This window comes from Mytilus californianus, unplaced genomic scaffold, assembly GCF_021869535.1.
Source record: "Mytilus californianus isolate M0D057914Y unplaced genomic scaffold, xbMytCali1.0.p SCAF_4, whole genome shotgun sequence".
Taxonomy (NCBI): Eukaryota; Metazoa; Mollusca; class Bivalvia; order Mytilida; family Mytilidae; genus Mytilus; species Mytilus californianus.
In genome coordinates this window covers 11294580-11311236 of record NW_026262690.1, presented here as the reverse complement: position 1 = coordinate 11311236, position 16657 = coordinate 11294580, and positions in this window count along the sequence as shown.

The window sequence follows — 16657 nt, the reverse complement described above, 5'->3', positions numbered from 1 at the left end:
CTTTAGTGTTATTTTCTTGTTCCGTATGTAATGCATTGTTTAATATAACGTGGTTGCACTGAATTATTGGTTTAGATTCTCCTACCGATTCTCAATAAGTAAAATGTGTTCTTGAAGGTGGTGCTACAGTCGCGGCAAGGTTTGATGTTTCAGACGACAGACTTTTTTATGTTTGAAGTCGGACAAATCGAAGGATTGCCATGTGAATGACGATTAAGGAGAACGAATGATCGTTTCTCAGAACTTGGGAATTGAATAAAATCTTTTTCGTTTTCATTTAAATGTTGGGCTTTGAAGTTTTCAATATTTATTGTAGTAAATAGCTTCCCGTTGTTTGGGTTCAGCTTCGGCGTTTTCGTTTGACGATCCACTTTACATAGTCTTTGGTATCTATTAGCTTTTTTTCTACGTTATTATTTATATACTTGATACGTCAGTGTAAACCTGAAGAGTCAATTTTATTGGTACATTTTACCTCTGTTATAGGTTATTCAGCTAGATGTGTAGAGTTTTTGTTTGATACAGATGTCTGGATTATATATATCATATTTGTAAATATATGTTGAATTATGTTTACTTTATATGAAATATAGCATTAGCGTTAACATATTCGAAAATAAGATGTCGAGCTTTCAAATATACACTGCCTGTGACGTAGATTACCCCTCCCCTCTTAAAAGCATATATGTTACCATCACGAAGTTTTCTAGAGTCGATGAACTCATTTATGTGACTATCTTCTAACAAAGATTTTGCCTGCAATTAAAAAGAAAGTCATGCCTTAAACACGCAATTTATAATTCACCTGACAATGTATATTTTTTCATTGCAATCAACCCATTATGGTACTAATAACTGATACAGGTATACGGTACTTTTGCTTTATTTATAAAGTTTACAAATATACATGTACATTCACGGTTCTACAATGTGTCGATTCCTATAATTTGGCATTGCACAATGTCATGTTTTTCTCTGACCCTGTTGATGACGTCTTAACACTAAATCCGTTGGATGTTGTATGTGTACTGATTGATAAATTACTCACAGAGACATGATTTTTGATAAGTTGTTTTTAGTTAACTGCGAGTACTCTCAGATCTGTGTTAGGGTTTATATGTGCTGTGTATCAATCTGATGAGTTAAACCTATTTCAACTGATTTTTATAGTTTGTTTTTATGTTGTATGCTGTTACACTACTGTCCCATGTTAGGGGGCGGGTTTGGCGCAGGAAACATCTTTAACCCCGCTACATTCTGTATTTATTTTGTATGTGCCTGGTCCAAGTCAGACGCCTATAATTCGGTGGTTGACGTTTGTTGTGGTATATCATATTTATTTTTCGTTCATTGTTTTGTGTATAAATTAGGCCGTTAGTTTACTCGGTTGAATTGATATACAACTGTCAGTTCATGGCCTCATATATCTTACTATATGCGGTATAGGTTTTGTTCATCATTGAAGGCCGTACGGTGACCTATAGTTGTTTACTTCTATGTCATTTGGTCTCTTGTATAGAGTTGTTTCACTGGCAATCAAAACGTATCTTCTTATTTTTATATCATGTAATCCTGTTACTTTTTTATGCAAACGGCAATGTTAAAAATTACTTTTAAGTCATAGTTTTTGAAGGACCCTCTTTGCAGAATGTTCACTTCGTTTAAATCAAAGGCAATTGTAGGGGAAAAAAAAGACTAAACGTGAAAGTGTCCAGATAACAGTATGTCTGTGTTGTCGGAAAATCTAAATTAATTTGTGCACGTTACTATTCTCTTCTACCTGTTTCTAAGGCTCGTTCAAATATACATTTAATGCCAATTTACAAATATGATATACAGTCATCTTCAACAGGAGATGATCTTATCTAACTAGACAAACATACGGTAGAGAAGTAAGAAGGGGAAGTAAGTCAGAAATATGGCAGTTGTTATCAAATAGTTCGTTTCTATATATGATGGCGTTTGTTTTTGTTGCACTTCAGTGTTCCTGGTGTTCCTTTGGTTTCCTCTTATATTTGATGTGTTTCCCTCGGTTTTAATTTGTAACCCGGATTTGTTTTCTCTCAATCGATTTATGACTTTTGAACACCGGTATACTACTGTTGCCTTTATTTATACTGGAGTGAAGTTAAACAAAGATAATTTTTCGTCAAAGTTAGATACTAAATTTAGGGAAGAACTGCAACGCACAAAAAACATGGATTTAGGCAAAGAACTGTGTGATTGTTTCATGATTTACTTTTGATTGCAACATACTTAATACTTAATCTCCAAGATAGCAATCCTCAAAATCTAATTGAACTTTGTCACATATTCAAGTGCCTATCCAAAATTTGTAACATCGTCATCAACTATTTGTTGTCATTGAGGAAATTTGCTATTGATTACAGATAGATAGTTTTTGTTAAACATATTCACATCTTTAAAGACACAGGTATTTTTGGAGCTTGACATATTGTAGAGACATAATATCAAAATAATGAAAAGAGGAAAAGAGAACATCAATATCGAAACACAGAGGACCGACTTATTTGCAAGCAAAAAACAGGGAAAAGTCATCGACCTTTTTATGACTATAAACAAGTTAACACACACAATTAAACCAGTTATAGACAATAAACAAACTGTTTATTCAAACTGGTTTTCATTAATTTATCTGTTAATGTCACATTTATCATACTTATGTAACAAGAGGATATTGTCGATTTCAAGGTTAATCTTTTGTTGAATAAATAAGTGTTACTCGGGATAAACACAGCTAGGTAATAGATATAAACCACAATATACATGATTTTTTCTGCATTTTGGTTGCTACAATAACAAGGGTCTTGATGGGATTTACAGAATAGAGAATAATGTGGGAAATACAGAATAAACGGGCATTGAAATAAAGAAAGTGACAAAAGACAAAAATATATAAAAAATAATTAAAAAAAAGAATAACCGCTTCCCAAATGAAAATCATCATCAACCGTGGTTAACAAGATATTGATAATGTCAGTTATATTGAATATGGGAGCAGCTTAGGTATTATATTTAGTGATTTTTTTTTATCAAAAATACATGTTATTTTATTCATATACAATCTTCCACAATTTCAATTAACTTTGAACGTACGATTTTTTTTTAAAGTATTAACTTAAACTTATATATCATATCCATTCCTCAACCTAACTTTGGTAACACACAAAGGTAGTGTTTAATAAAACAGATACCCTTGACAACTTTTATCATGTTACTTTATTGATCTGAATTTTTACACATTAAACTATTAACGTCTACGACCATCTTTTCTTCTATCCAGCACAATAAAAAGGCAAATGATAATATCACTGTTGTTAGATCTTTATGTAACGGGCCGTTAGAATTAAAAAAAACAATTCAATCAATAGTGACAGTTTGAACAATTGGGCATAATCGTAATCAATTAAAACAGACCTTTAAACTATACAAAGGTCTAAAAATTCAGATCCATATCAACAATAAATAAATTACGCTAGCTAGATTATTAACCAAAAACCTCATTCTTGCTTTGTCCTCCAAACCGCCACTGAGTCTTATGTAGACGAAAAGCGTTTGGAGTTCTATGTAATAAATCTGGTGCATTTGATTGCTTTTATTCTTGATAAACATTTGAGGTCCTTCATTTTAATATTTTGCCATTGGAGCATCAAAAGGGTTGGTTCAAAATTTAAAATATGATCCAAGTCATTGTTAATCCATATAGACTGTAAAATGTCAAATATACTTTGTTTAAAATGTTAGATAGATAGAACTGATGAACTTAAACCATTAAAATACTCAAGTCAACATGTTTGTGAGTTAGATGATTGTTTTTGTTCAAAAATTCAGAGATGGACGTTTAGACTAATCCTGCTGTTGGCATGCCCTGTGATAAAAAGAAACATTTATCTCACTAGGCATGATTATTTTCATAAAAAAGGAGGGAATGCAGTCGTCTAGTAGACTTAAATGTGTATTTTTATATATTTGTATTTGTAATTTTACACGTTTATTGAAGCTGCTTAAATGAATAATTTGATTTGATAGATTTAAGCTGCAAATACACTTAGTTCTACTGAAAAGGTTTGAAAGTTAATGAATATCGAAACACTAAGGATCAAAACATGTACTCTTTGGGAAACCCGAAATGAAAGAACTAGTGAATTTGTGACATTTTAGCTGTTTTTGTTTTGATTATTTATCATTCAAAATCGCCGTAACACACAATTTATCGTTATACATACTGTAGTTTTTTTTGTTGTGGTTGGAGTTAATTCATCATAATAACAAATAAGTTATAAGAAACAATTTGTTTTGAATTAATCCAAATAACGTCAACCTGCATATGACTTTTAATTGTTAACAGGTGTGGCAGCATGTACTATCTTAAGTGACACACATCTTCACAAAACAAAACATGAACACCAGATCATGAGGCAACGTACTGAACTAAATTATCTAAGCCGAAAACTGTATATCCAATTTGTAACAACCCAGGTCTTAATTTCATACAAATTAAGTTCGCACTATGAAACCCAAGACATCAAATTTCTAGATCAGATAGGTGTCATTACGGGGTTTGATACATACATAGATACACTGATGACAATGCAGTGATATATAGTAACATAATTTGACAGATTAATCAAATATACTATCACTATTTATGTGTATTTGTCATACTCCTTTCTGTGAGGAATATAATTGGGAATATAGATTTGATCTTTTTTCTACCATTAAAGAATACAGTATTCATTAGATGATTCGAAACAAACTAATTGCAATAATTATATGTAGGACTCAAATCTACGGTGGGTTCCAGATCTATGGCAGATTTCTAATCTATGACAAATATGACGTTACAAACGCCATACAAATCATAAATCTATGGCACTTTTTTGTTATTTCCAAATCTATGACAGATTTTGACATTGCGCAATTTTCCGAGAAAAAGAGTAAACTATAACGTCATATTACGTCCACGCCACCGCTAACGACGGCAAAACACATAGATTCGAATACTATTCCAGATGACGGTTAAATCGAAAGAAAAGAAAGGCCAGTTTTCAAGGACCCTAATCCATAAATTAAATTATGTTTCAGAAGACGAGTTAAGAGTAACGAAAATCCCTGCAAATGAGAACATGTACTCATCTGATTCGGATGACATAAGAACACCAGCAAACAAACACATGGTCATTCATATCAGCAAAATTGCAAGTGTAGGCAATTTCACACAAATAAATATGTATTTGTTGTTTTCGTGTTATTGTTTCGTGTAGGTTTCTGCTCGTTGTTTTCTTGTCCTCGTCTGTGTCCCAGGTGTTGCTTTGTCCCATGATTGTAAGAGTTTTTACTGGAACTTTGGAATGCTTTTTTGCCTTTCTCTCGCTATGCTTTTTTCTTGTTATTTTTTTTATCCCTATGGTACTCATTAAATTTATTTTAACTTAATCTACAGCATTTTTTCAGCTATATTAAATCGACTACTAATAACTATTGTAGCAAATAATCTCGAGATTTGGAAACTAAAAACAAATTTAAGATTTTAAATAACTATCTGCATCATTTCATCTATATTTATTTCGAATAACTGTACTGTTGGGAAAGTTAAGATTTCTTGAGAAAGCCACTTGTTTAAGGCCATTCATTTGTCATTGGACAGATATGTATTGACTTGTCTACAATTTGTAGAAAATCTGCCATAAATTTGGAGACTGGAAAATCCGCCGTAGATTAGTAAACTGGAAAATTAGCCAAAGATTTGGATTCGAAAAAATCTGCCATAAATTTGGAATAGCATGGCGTTATATTTACCATTGATTTGAAATCTGCCATAGATCTGGAACCTGCCATGGGTGTGAGTCCTACCTATATATCAAACGTTGCATTAGATTCAATACATTCTATCAAATGAAATAAACAAAATTATCAAGATACATTGTATTTGTAAACATTATTAAAAGATACCAAAGGGGTATGCGAAAAAGTAGTTGCAAAACAATGTAACGAGTTAATAGTATTTGAAACTACTGACTGTCAAATATTTTAACATTTTAATACTGTAAGTTTATCTTTGAATATTGTTTTTATCGGTATAAATATTGATTTTGCATCAATAAATTAAAACCCAACTAAATATTATTGCTATACACCTATAAACATTCACGGTCCTACATTCTTATATTTTGACATTGCACAAGCTCATGTTTTTCTCTGACTGTAAATGACATCTTTACACTAAGTCCACTGATGTTGGATGTGTACTGATTGATATTTATTCTTAAAAACATGATTTTTTTTATTAATTGCAATTGGCTTTTAACTAGCTTCAGTAACTGCATGGGAGTACTCTAAGATCCGTACTTTGTGTCTTAATAGTTTTTGTGTTTTGTGCCTTTTCTGATGGATTAAGCCCTTTTCAATTGCTTTTTATAGTGTGTTATTATGTTGTACTGTTTCACAACTGTCCTAGGATAGGGAGAGGGTTGGGCCTCAACAAACATGTCATATAGACTCTGGTGGAGAGTTGTCTCATTGGCAATCATAACATATCTTCTTTATAAAAATATGTTATTTTGGTAGAATGTTAATCAGTCTGCATAATGCTAAATTATTCAATGACATATTAGTATTGATAGTTTAGCGAACTATTCCTAAGCAATTAATGTCTAGCTAATGATCCACTTGGATAAATAAAATAAGTAAATGAATAAATAAATAAATAAATAAATATATAAATAAATAAATAAATAAATATATAAATAAATAAATAAATAAACATTTTTCTTGAAAATGATGACAAAATCTTTTGACAATATTTGCTGTCTTCTCAGAAGATTATATAACCGATGTTATATATTTAATAAAGTAAGTGATAGAGGAGAATGAAATAAATGAGAGAGTTATTATACAATGAAACAAATCTTACCAAAATTTTGCTGCAGATAAATAAAATTACAAAGAGAATAATTGTCAGTCGTTGCTCTGGAGCCATTCTTCTTCACTGTCGTTCTATTTAGTCATTAAATACCAAAAACAGCATATTCCATGTGTTTTATACCAAGTTGATGTCAGGTGAATTTTTCAAGTCAATTATTGTTTCATTTAGATCGGTTCCAATTGAAAATCGTTAACTGTAGCTGAAAAGAGATGCAGTATTTACTTCTCATAACATATTAAAAACATCTATTCTATTTTATCATTTAACACAAAAGATTGTGTTTTTACAATATATCTTTGAAAAATCATTGTCATAATCAATTGATCTTATTCTTTAATATTTAACAACACGATCTTGAAATTTTTTTTTTTATCAAATACATAAAGCTAACTTATATATATATATATATATATATATATATATATATATATATATATATATATCTTTATTACGAAAGTCTATATGAACTATTGGTGACATATTGACTTATGTACGCCTTAATGCAATATCAAATATAAAAATGAATGTAAATTTTGGCGGGTACTAAACAAAAATAATATATTACAGCATTAGATGACGTACGAACATGTTGAGTAATATTATTTATCGATACCAGTAACAAGAATAAAATTAGTATTAAATTCCTGAGTAACATGTTCCTGAAGGTACCGAATTCTTACCTGTTACATGTATGCATGATCTGTTAATGTAACGCTTTACGGTAATGACGTATAAATGTGACGATGATATACCAACATCGAGTTCCTTTTAGTAATGAGTTTCGCCAGTGACGTCGTTGACTCTTACTGTGAAGTAATAACAAAAATATTGGGACATTTAAAATGTGCGGGATAATGCACGACGAGAAAGTCGTCTCTTGCAATTATATTTAGACTTGAAAAATCTCGAGAGTCATATATTTCATCATAACTTACGATTAATTTGAATGATAAGTTTTTTGTGAAAAAATCGATGAACACGAGAACAAATTTCCTGAATATTGCATTCCAAATCCACAATCCTGAAGAGGAGTTATTGTGGTAAAGGCCCTATTTAGCTCCTATAACAAATTCATTATTTCAAGATGAAAATAACCGACTTGACGACGGTTTCGTTGTCGCGTGTGTGGTGGGCTATTGGATCGATTACTGGCCGGGTCAAACCGAAGACCTGACAATTTGTTTTCATTACTTCTCCGATAAGAACAAAGACTGGTTGCTCAGAGTCAGAATAATGTGTTGAATATGGTAACGTGTATTCCTGTGAACCGTTAACTTTTGAACTAGCACCAGAAAATCCGGATTAAGGGTGTCGGTTCTCGTTCTGATATATGCATGTACTATTAATTGCAACTGGATGTTATGCAACAGATCATCATCATCGTCACCATCAAACGAAAAAGTGTTACAGGGTTAGTTCATAAATGCGACTAAGTAAACTAAAACCTTTTTTGTCGAGAATATATATATAAAAAAGTTAACAACTAAACTTTAAGTATGCAACTTATAGGGGTGCCTTAAAGTGCGAAACGAAAAGAAACGGAAACAAAAAATAAAAACAAAAGAAACAAAACGCAACGGAAAGAAAAGAAACAAAACAAGACAAAAGAAACGTAACGAGACAAAAAGAAACGAAATCACTAAAAAATGCAAAACGAAGCGAAATAGCAAAGACCGTCACTCCGTTTTCTGCAGAACCTTTTAAAAACCGAATTAAAAGATAATACTTATTATATTTATATACATTGTACAAGAAGTACTTCGATGGTCATTTATAGAGTGAAAAAGGTACATTTATGTTAAATGTATAGCGCTTTCTGTTCATTATGTTAGTTTACATATATATCACACATATTCAGTTTTTATATATTACCACATATTTAGTTTATATATATAACCACATATTCAGACCTGCTTTCACGCAAGAGTAAGAGATCGAATTCCTAGTTTGGTCTGTAAATTTATCTCTTCTTTTCTCGATCGTAACAAGTCTGAATTCTCTTGCCTGGTTATGCATATTTTACAGAAGACACGTATTTTTCGACACTCCCGGACTCGATCAATTGGAGAAAATAAGATACTATAAGTTTGTTTTGAATGTTTTTAATCTAAAGGGATAGCCAATTAAATTACGCAAAGCAAGCAGCACATATGATAACAACTAAAACTGTCCAACTCTAAGTCAAAAGCATATGTCCGGATGTAGTGATCCTACGGCTGTTCACACGTTCCCCCCAGCTCAACAGTACAGTTGAGTTGTGTTGAATTGCTTTCACCAGATCTTCCACGATCCGATCTCATTGATTGACCACCGTAACTTATTCTTTCACGATAATTTTTCTCTATATACCGAATGATAGCCATGCATTAAGTCAAAGAATAAAAAATGTACTTATTCTAATTATAAAAGCAGACCAAACAGTGTAATTGAAAAAAGGATATACTGGTGTCAATCTCAGGAAAATACAAGGCCTCATAGATTACGCTGACAAATTTTAAGTTGCAATTTTGTTGATACACTTTTCAAATGCATTTGATAAAATGGTTCTTTATGTAGCAAACCTACTTACATTTCGGATTTAATAATTCATTTATAAACGAGATTAAGGCGTTATAAACTTACCTAAATAGTTCAGTGTACAATAATGGAAGGATTTCTGTACCAGTTAGTCTAAATAGGGGGGTCCGTCGCGGATGTATCTGTTATTCCATTATTTTCCTGAATAATTAAAATGGGAAAACATGTTTGAAAAACAAAAAAAAATTGAAAAACATTGCGAAAAAGACATCTCACTAATTAAAAATTTAATCAGTTATTTTCATCAACTGATATTATTGTATAAGAAAAACTTGCAAGATTTATTAAACATGTGTCATCGATCGCCGTCCCTCCTGGTTAGTTAAATTGTATTAAATGTACTGTCTTTGTTTCATATTTGTTTACGCATGCACTATTATTATTGTATTATAACTGTATACCATTTTCTGTAACATTATGTTTATGAGAATAATATATTCGTATTTGTATTATTGTTAAAATTTAAAAAATAAAATCACTTAAAATTCCTTAGTTTACATACATTGCAAGCATGACAGTCATAAATAAAACGCATATTTGCAATTTAGAAAAAGAGCTTTTTAACGTTATTAGGACGGGAAACAGGATACAGTTAAACGAATGACTCTAATATCGGGTTACAGGTAAGGTGGACTTAATATGATTGATATCGACAGTTAATTCAAAATACTTAAAATTAAATAGGTATAAAGATTAAAAGAGTCAAAAAAGGAAAATTGGTCAATTATTCCTATGTTCTTTTTTAATAAATACGTCGAAAATTTTCTTATCTTTTAGATGAATATAGGAATTAGCAATCTGAAACCACTTACAACGCTTATCAAGATATTGCTAAATGCTAGATACTAAGAGATGGAGGTCAAACGAAATAGCCCGCTAATTTTAGAAAAATACGCAAAGATTTTATATTGGGAAATGAAAACATTAAATACAAACCCAGTAATGATGCTTACTTGGATCAAAAGCAATATAATGTATATCAATGAACTAATTGACGAAAATGGTCAAATCGTGAAAATGAAATAATACAACGGCTAGGAATAAAATACAACTTGATAGCCGAAGTACCAATACCAAAAAAGCAAAAACAAGAAGTTTAATAGATATCCTTCAAACAAATAACTCTGCTAAAACCCAAGTAAATATTAACGAAAATTCAATTAGAATGAATAAAAATCAAGTTATCACATGTTGACAATAAACCGTCTATCACTATTATCTTAAAAAAAAACCATGCATATCAGAACAAAGAACAAAGTTTGCAAACATATATAATATAAATCCAAACACCAATTCGAATTATTCTTTGAAGTAAACAGACACATGATAGAAAGTTAAAGTCATCTAATTCGTAAAATCCTAAATTTATATATGTATAACAAAACATTACTTTACTTATTTAGGGATATAATAGCACATATTAAATATATAGTTGTATAATACAACTTATATAAAAAAAAAATGAAATGACAAAAACACCGAACCCAAAGAAATTCAAATCGGAAGTCCCTTATCAAATGGCGAAATCAAAAGGTCAAACACATCAAACGAATGGAAAACAAGCAATTGAATGATAACTGATATATCTATAAAAAGGGATCTAACACATGTAAATTTGAAATTGACGCCCCTTCATTCGTTAAAAAGACCCTTTAATTACATTTATTTTACAACTTTAAATCACAAAATTTGCGATTCATGATGAAAGAAAATGAAATTTCTTCAAAAATGACAATGCCTTACCTTTTGAATTTAATCGAAAATGAATAAGATCAACATAAATAATATATCATTCAATCATACGAGATCATGATTATTTAATCACACTAGACACAGGCCCGATTTTTCTAAAAGAATCCAGTATGTATTATAAAGAGGCCTAGACTGCATGAGAATAGAAACGCAAACGTCAATTCCGTAACAAAAAATACGTAATTACCAATTTAAATGATTTGTATCTATATATGTACGTATTAAGCTATTTAGGTAACAATCATAAAGCAAGTGTTATATTTCAGACACCTTAATCTTAAAAATATCAATAAATCATGGTACCGTGTTTGTGAAAGCTGTAACAATAAGAGAAATGTACTACTTTAGACTAATAGATTAATTATCATTGTCAAAGAAAAAAAAAAACCAAAATGCTCTAGCAGTGGTATAGATATTTAATTGAAAAATAAGGAATTCCCTAGGAGTAGTATAGATATATTAGATGGATGAAATGGAATTCCCTAGCAATGGTATAGATATATAAGACGGATGATGAGGAATTCCCTAGCAGTTGATTAGATATATTAGATTGATGATGAGGAATTCCCGAACAGTTGTATAGATATATAAGATGGAAGATAAGGAACTCCCTAGCAGTTGAATAGATATATAAGATGGATGAATTCGGAATTCCCTAGCAGTTGTATAGAAATATGAGATGGAAGAAATGGAATTCCCTAGCAGTTGTATAGATATAAAAGATGAAAATAAAGAAATTCCCTAGCAGTGGTATAGATATATAAAATGAAAGATAAGGAATTCCTTAGCAGTTGTATAGATATATAAGATGAGAAATGAGGGATTCTCTGGCAGTTGTATAGATATATAAGATGCAACTTATATATAGGCCAAGAAACATATCAAATTAAATGATAAATTGTTATTTTCAAAAATTGGATAAACAGTAAAATTTTATTCGTAAATGACATAATTGATGATAAAGGAAAAAATTATCAAAATTATAATTTAGATAAACTATCTTGCCTTTCTTATTGGCTTTCGGAATATTTTGAATTGACGAAAGCAATACCAAAACAGTGGTTAATAAAAGAGGATTCAATTAAAACAAAAGTTGCTACCGACTCCGAATTTAAATTTCAAGATAGAGAAGGAAAATTGGTATCAATAAAAACATTTTCCTCCAAAGATATTTACATCTCCCTTTTAAATAGATATTATGAGAAGGCAATAGAATTTGAAAAAAGGGACAGAATTCTTAATTTAGATAACAATACAAGGAAAAGAGAACAAATGTTGTACTTTATCTTTAACTATTTCCAAAATAATAAATTGAGAATGATAAGATGGAAATTTCTACATTACATTTTACCAACCAAACAATTACTTTTCTCTTGGAAAATAACTAAAACTCCTTTATGTAATATATGTAATGTCATTGAAGATAATGAACATTACTTTTTGACATGCAAATATCTGAAATTATTTTGGGATCAAATAAAACTAATACTAGAGAAACTTAAAATAGGACATCATATAATATCACTTGCATCACTTTTGTATGGATACAAGATAATCGATACAAATTATTACAATATTTTTTTTTTGTTTTTTTTTGTTTTTTTTTTTTTTGAAAGTAAATATCTTTTATTACATATCTGCTGTTTTAACAATTTACTCGGATTACAGCGTTTGTCCGAGTATCCCTGTTATTAGTTACTGAATTTCCAGGGAAAAAGTTCAGTAAAAAAAGTAGTCAATTATTAAAAGTATTACATATACATTCTTTAAAATACAGTGTATACATATAAAGTATAGAATTCCGTGGTATAAATCACGTGTTTACGGAACATCTATTTGCTTTCCGAAATTGTATTCATTTTCCCATATTTATAATCATTCATTGACACAGTTATTTTGTACTTGACCTTTTGTGCTGGATTAGTTAACCTGTTTACTAATTCATTGTCCGAAAACTAGTGCCAAAAAAGTACATGTTTGAAGTTAACAAATTGTTGGATTAGATTAAACTAGTTTGGTTAGTATTATATATTATTCATTAGTAACAAATGTATATAGAATTTAAGTGTTTTAAAAATATCAGGAAGTATAGTAGAAATAAAAAAAAAAAAAAAAATATCAACATGTGATTTGATACCAACACACACAAAATTACTTGAGGATACTTAGTGTAGAACAGTGATGAATTATGTTCATTTTAGCTTCAAAGTATAATAAATAAAGTGTCTTGTTTTGTTTGTTTATACATAGAAAAAGTAGAAAACCAACAACAACAATATAAAGTCTAGCAAAGGTATTTTGACTTCAATGACCTTTATCTACTGAGACATCATTCATACATTTCAATTACATATATTTTTGAATATTTTTTAGCATCTGACTTATTGTTTTATTTCTATATTCCATCAGATAATATCTGTATTTATATTCTTGTTTAAATATTTCATACACATTAACTTGATTTGTCTTATTATTTGAAATGCAATTGCATTTGTGCAGAGTGAATAAAATAACTGTCAAGAGATAATTAATATCATTTAATGAGTCTTCTCCTATTTTATATCCTACCACCAAATGTTTTAAAGTAATTATATGCTTATCAATATGAAGTTTATTTAATAGAATACAGATTTTATTCCAAGAAACTTTAAAATAAGTACATTCCATGAAATTGTGTTGATAAGTATCTGGTACCCCACACACTGAACACAAATTGGTGTTCTTAATTTTCCAGGTGAAAAGATGTGTACCTACATGTAATATATAGTGTAATAATTTCCATCGAATCATTTTTAATTTATTGTCTTCTAAATAATTAAAAATAAAATTTAATGTGTATTTGATATTTGGTTGATTTTTATCTATATTTAGTTCTTTCTGCCATCTTGTAAACCCTATAGGTATATCTTTACTAAGATTTGATAGAATTATATAAATATCTTTATTATTGATTTTTTGTAAATCGTACATAATTGCGCCTTGTTTTAAAGAGAGTTGTTTTTCACACTTAACAATAGCTTTTGATGAATCTTCTTTTTTGTAATATATATTTCCAGTGATTTGGTATACTCTTTCTTATTTGTATTATTTCAGCAATCCAATTTCTTTTACATTTTAACTTATTGAGGATTTTTTCTTTTGATATTCTACCTTTGTCATCAATTATGTCATTTATATAGATTATATTGTCTTTTATCCAATGATTAAATATTAAACTGTGCCCGTTTAACTTTATATATTTATTACCCCATATTATTTGTTGTCTAATGGTTCTAAAGTTTTCTGGTTTGTTAGTTTGACCGCCGCCATATCGTACCCACGTTTTTAGTATTTCAAAGTAGAAATAAGGGATTTTGCTCTTTTGGTAATTAATGGATTTTAAATTATCCAGATTCATGTGAAATATAAGAAAATTTGATCCATACTGATTTAAGTAAAATGTTGGAATAATTTTCCAATTTGACTGTTCACCTTCCATTAATCTTTTCACCCATTTAATTTTTATTGCATCAATAAACTTGTCAATATCTATCATTCAAAGACCTCCTTCATTTTTTTTCATATTAATTGTATTTCTTTTAATTTTTTCTTGTTTATGGTCCCAAATGAAGTCATAAATCATTTTTTTAAACGTATATATTGAATCTTTGTCGATGTTAGAAACTGAAGCTAAATATGTAATATTATGTATAACTAGAGATTTCACAACTGCTATTTTTCCGATCATTGTTAACTTTCTTTTCTTCCATGAGTTAAGAATTTTTTCAGATTTTTGAAGTTGTTTTTCTATATTTAAATTCATACATTGAGATTTATTATGTCCAAAATAAATACCTAAGCTTTTAATAGTCTCTTTGCTCCAGTTAATATTTTCAAAATTGTCCGAAATGTGTTTTAATTTACCGAAAGCTAATCCTTCAGTTTTAGTTCGATTTAAAATAAGTCCTGATAAAGAACCAAATACTTCAATTATATTAAGTGATTGAGTAATTTCATCTTTAGAGCATAGAAACAATGTAGTATCATCGGCTAACTGGCTTATAATAAGGCTGTGTGTTTTTCCATCTAACTTTATGTTTATTCCTTTAAGATTATTGTCAGTTCTTATTCTACAGGCTAATATTTCGACTGCAAAAACAAATAAAATGGCGCTTAAAGGACATCCTTGACGAATTCCTCTAAAAATGTTCAGTGTGCTTGAAATCCATCCATTATTTGAAATACATGCCTTAATATCTGCATACAAGGTTTTGACCCATCTTAACATAGAATTTTCAATACCAAATTTTGTTAGTGATTGATACATGAATTCCCACTCTAGGGAATCAAAGGCTTTGGAGAAATCTAGAAAAAGTAAAGCACCATCTATTTCTGACTTTTCTGCATGATCAATAATGTCTTGTATTTGACGTATATTAAAACCTATATAACGGTTTTTGATGTACCCATTTTGGTCACTGTGGATAATTTTTGACATTAGAGGTTTTAATCTTTGGGCTAATGTATATGCAATAATTTTAACATCAACATTCAATAGCGTAATTGGTCTGTAATTACCTAAATCAGTGGGGTCTCCTTTTTTAAATATTAGAGAAATAAGGCCTATTTTTTGTGATTCAGATAACATCCCTTCTTTATAGCAATGATTGAAGCTTTGAATTGCAAAATTCTTTAATTTGTCCCAAAATTCTCTGTAAAACTCTACTGAAAGTCCATCTAGGCCGGGGGATTTATTTAATTTCATTTGAAAAATTGATTTTGTACATTCTTCTGTTGTGAGGAGTCCGTTTAGAGAATTGCTTTCCTCTTTACTCAATGATTGTTTAATATTTGTATCCTTTATATAGTTGTTTATAAAAATTTTATCTGGTTTAGTGCTAGTGTAAAGTTTTTCATAATATTTCTTTTCAAAATTTAGTATTTCTGATTGTTTTGAAATTATCTCCCCTTTCTCATTCTTTAAATTTATTATATTTTTTCTTGTTTGTCTACTTTTCTCTAATCCTAGAAAAAATTTAGTGTTCTTTTCCCCTTGTTCTATCCATTTTATCCTAGAACGTATCTGTGCGCCTTTTGCTTTATAACTATAAAGAGATGCTATCTTACTTTCTAACAAATTAATTTCCTTCTTTTCCACTTCACTTAATTTTTTGTTATCGTTTTTTTCCTGTAATGTTTGAAGTTTTTTTTCCAAATCTTGAATTTCATTTTTTCTTTGCTTAGCTTTATTTTTACGAAACTGTATTGTCAATTCTCTTACCTCAATTTTAAACAAATCCCATAATTGTGATAGGTTTTCAGTGTTATTGCTTTTGAGTATAAAATTACAATATTAAGGATTTTCTAACAATCATACTTTTTACTATATATAAAGTATATTAT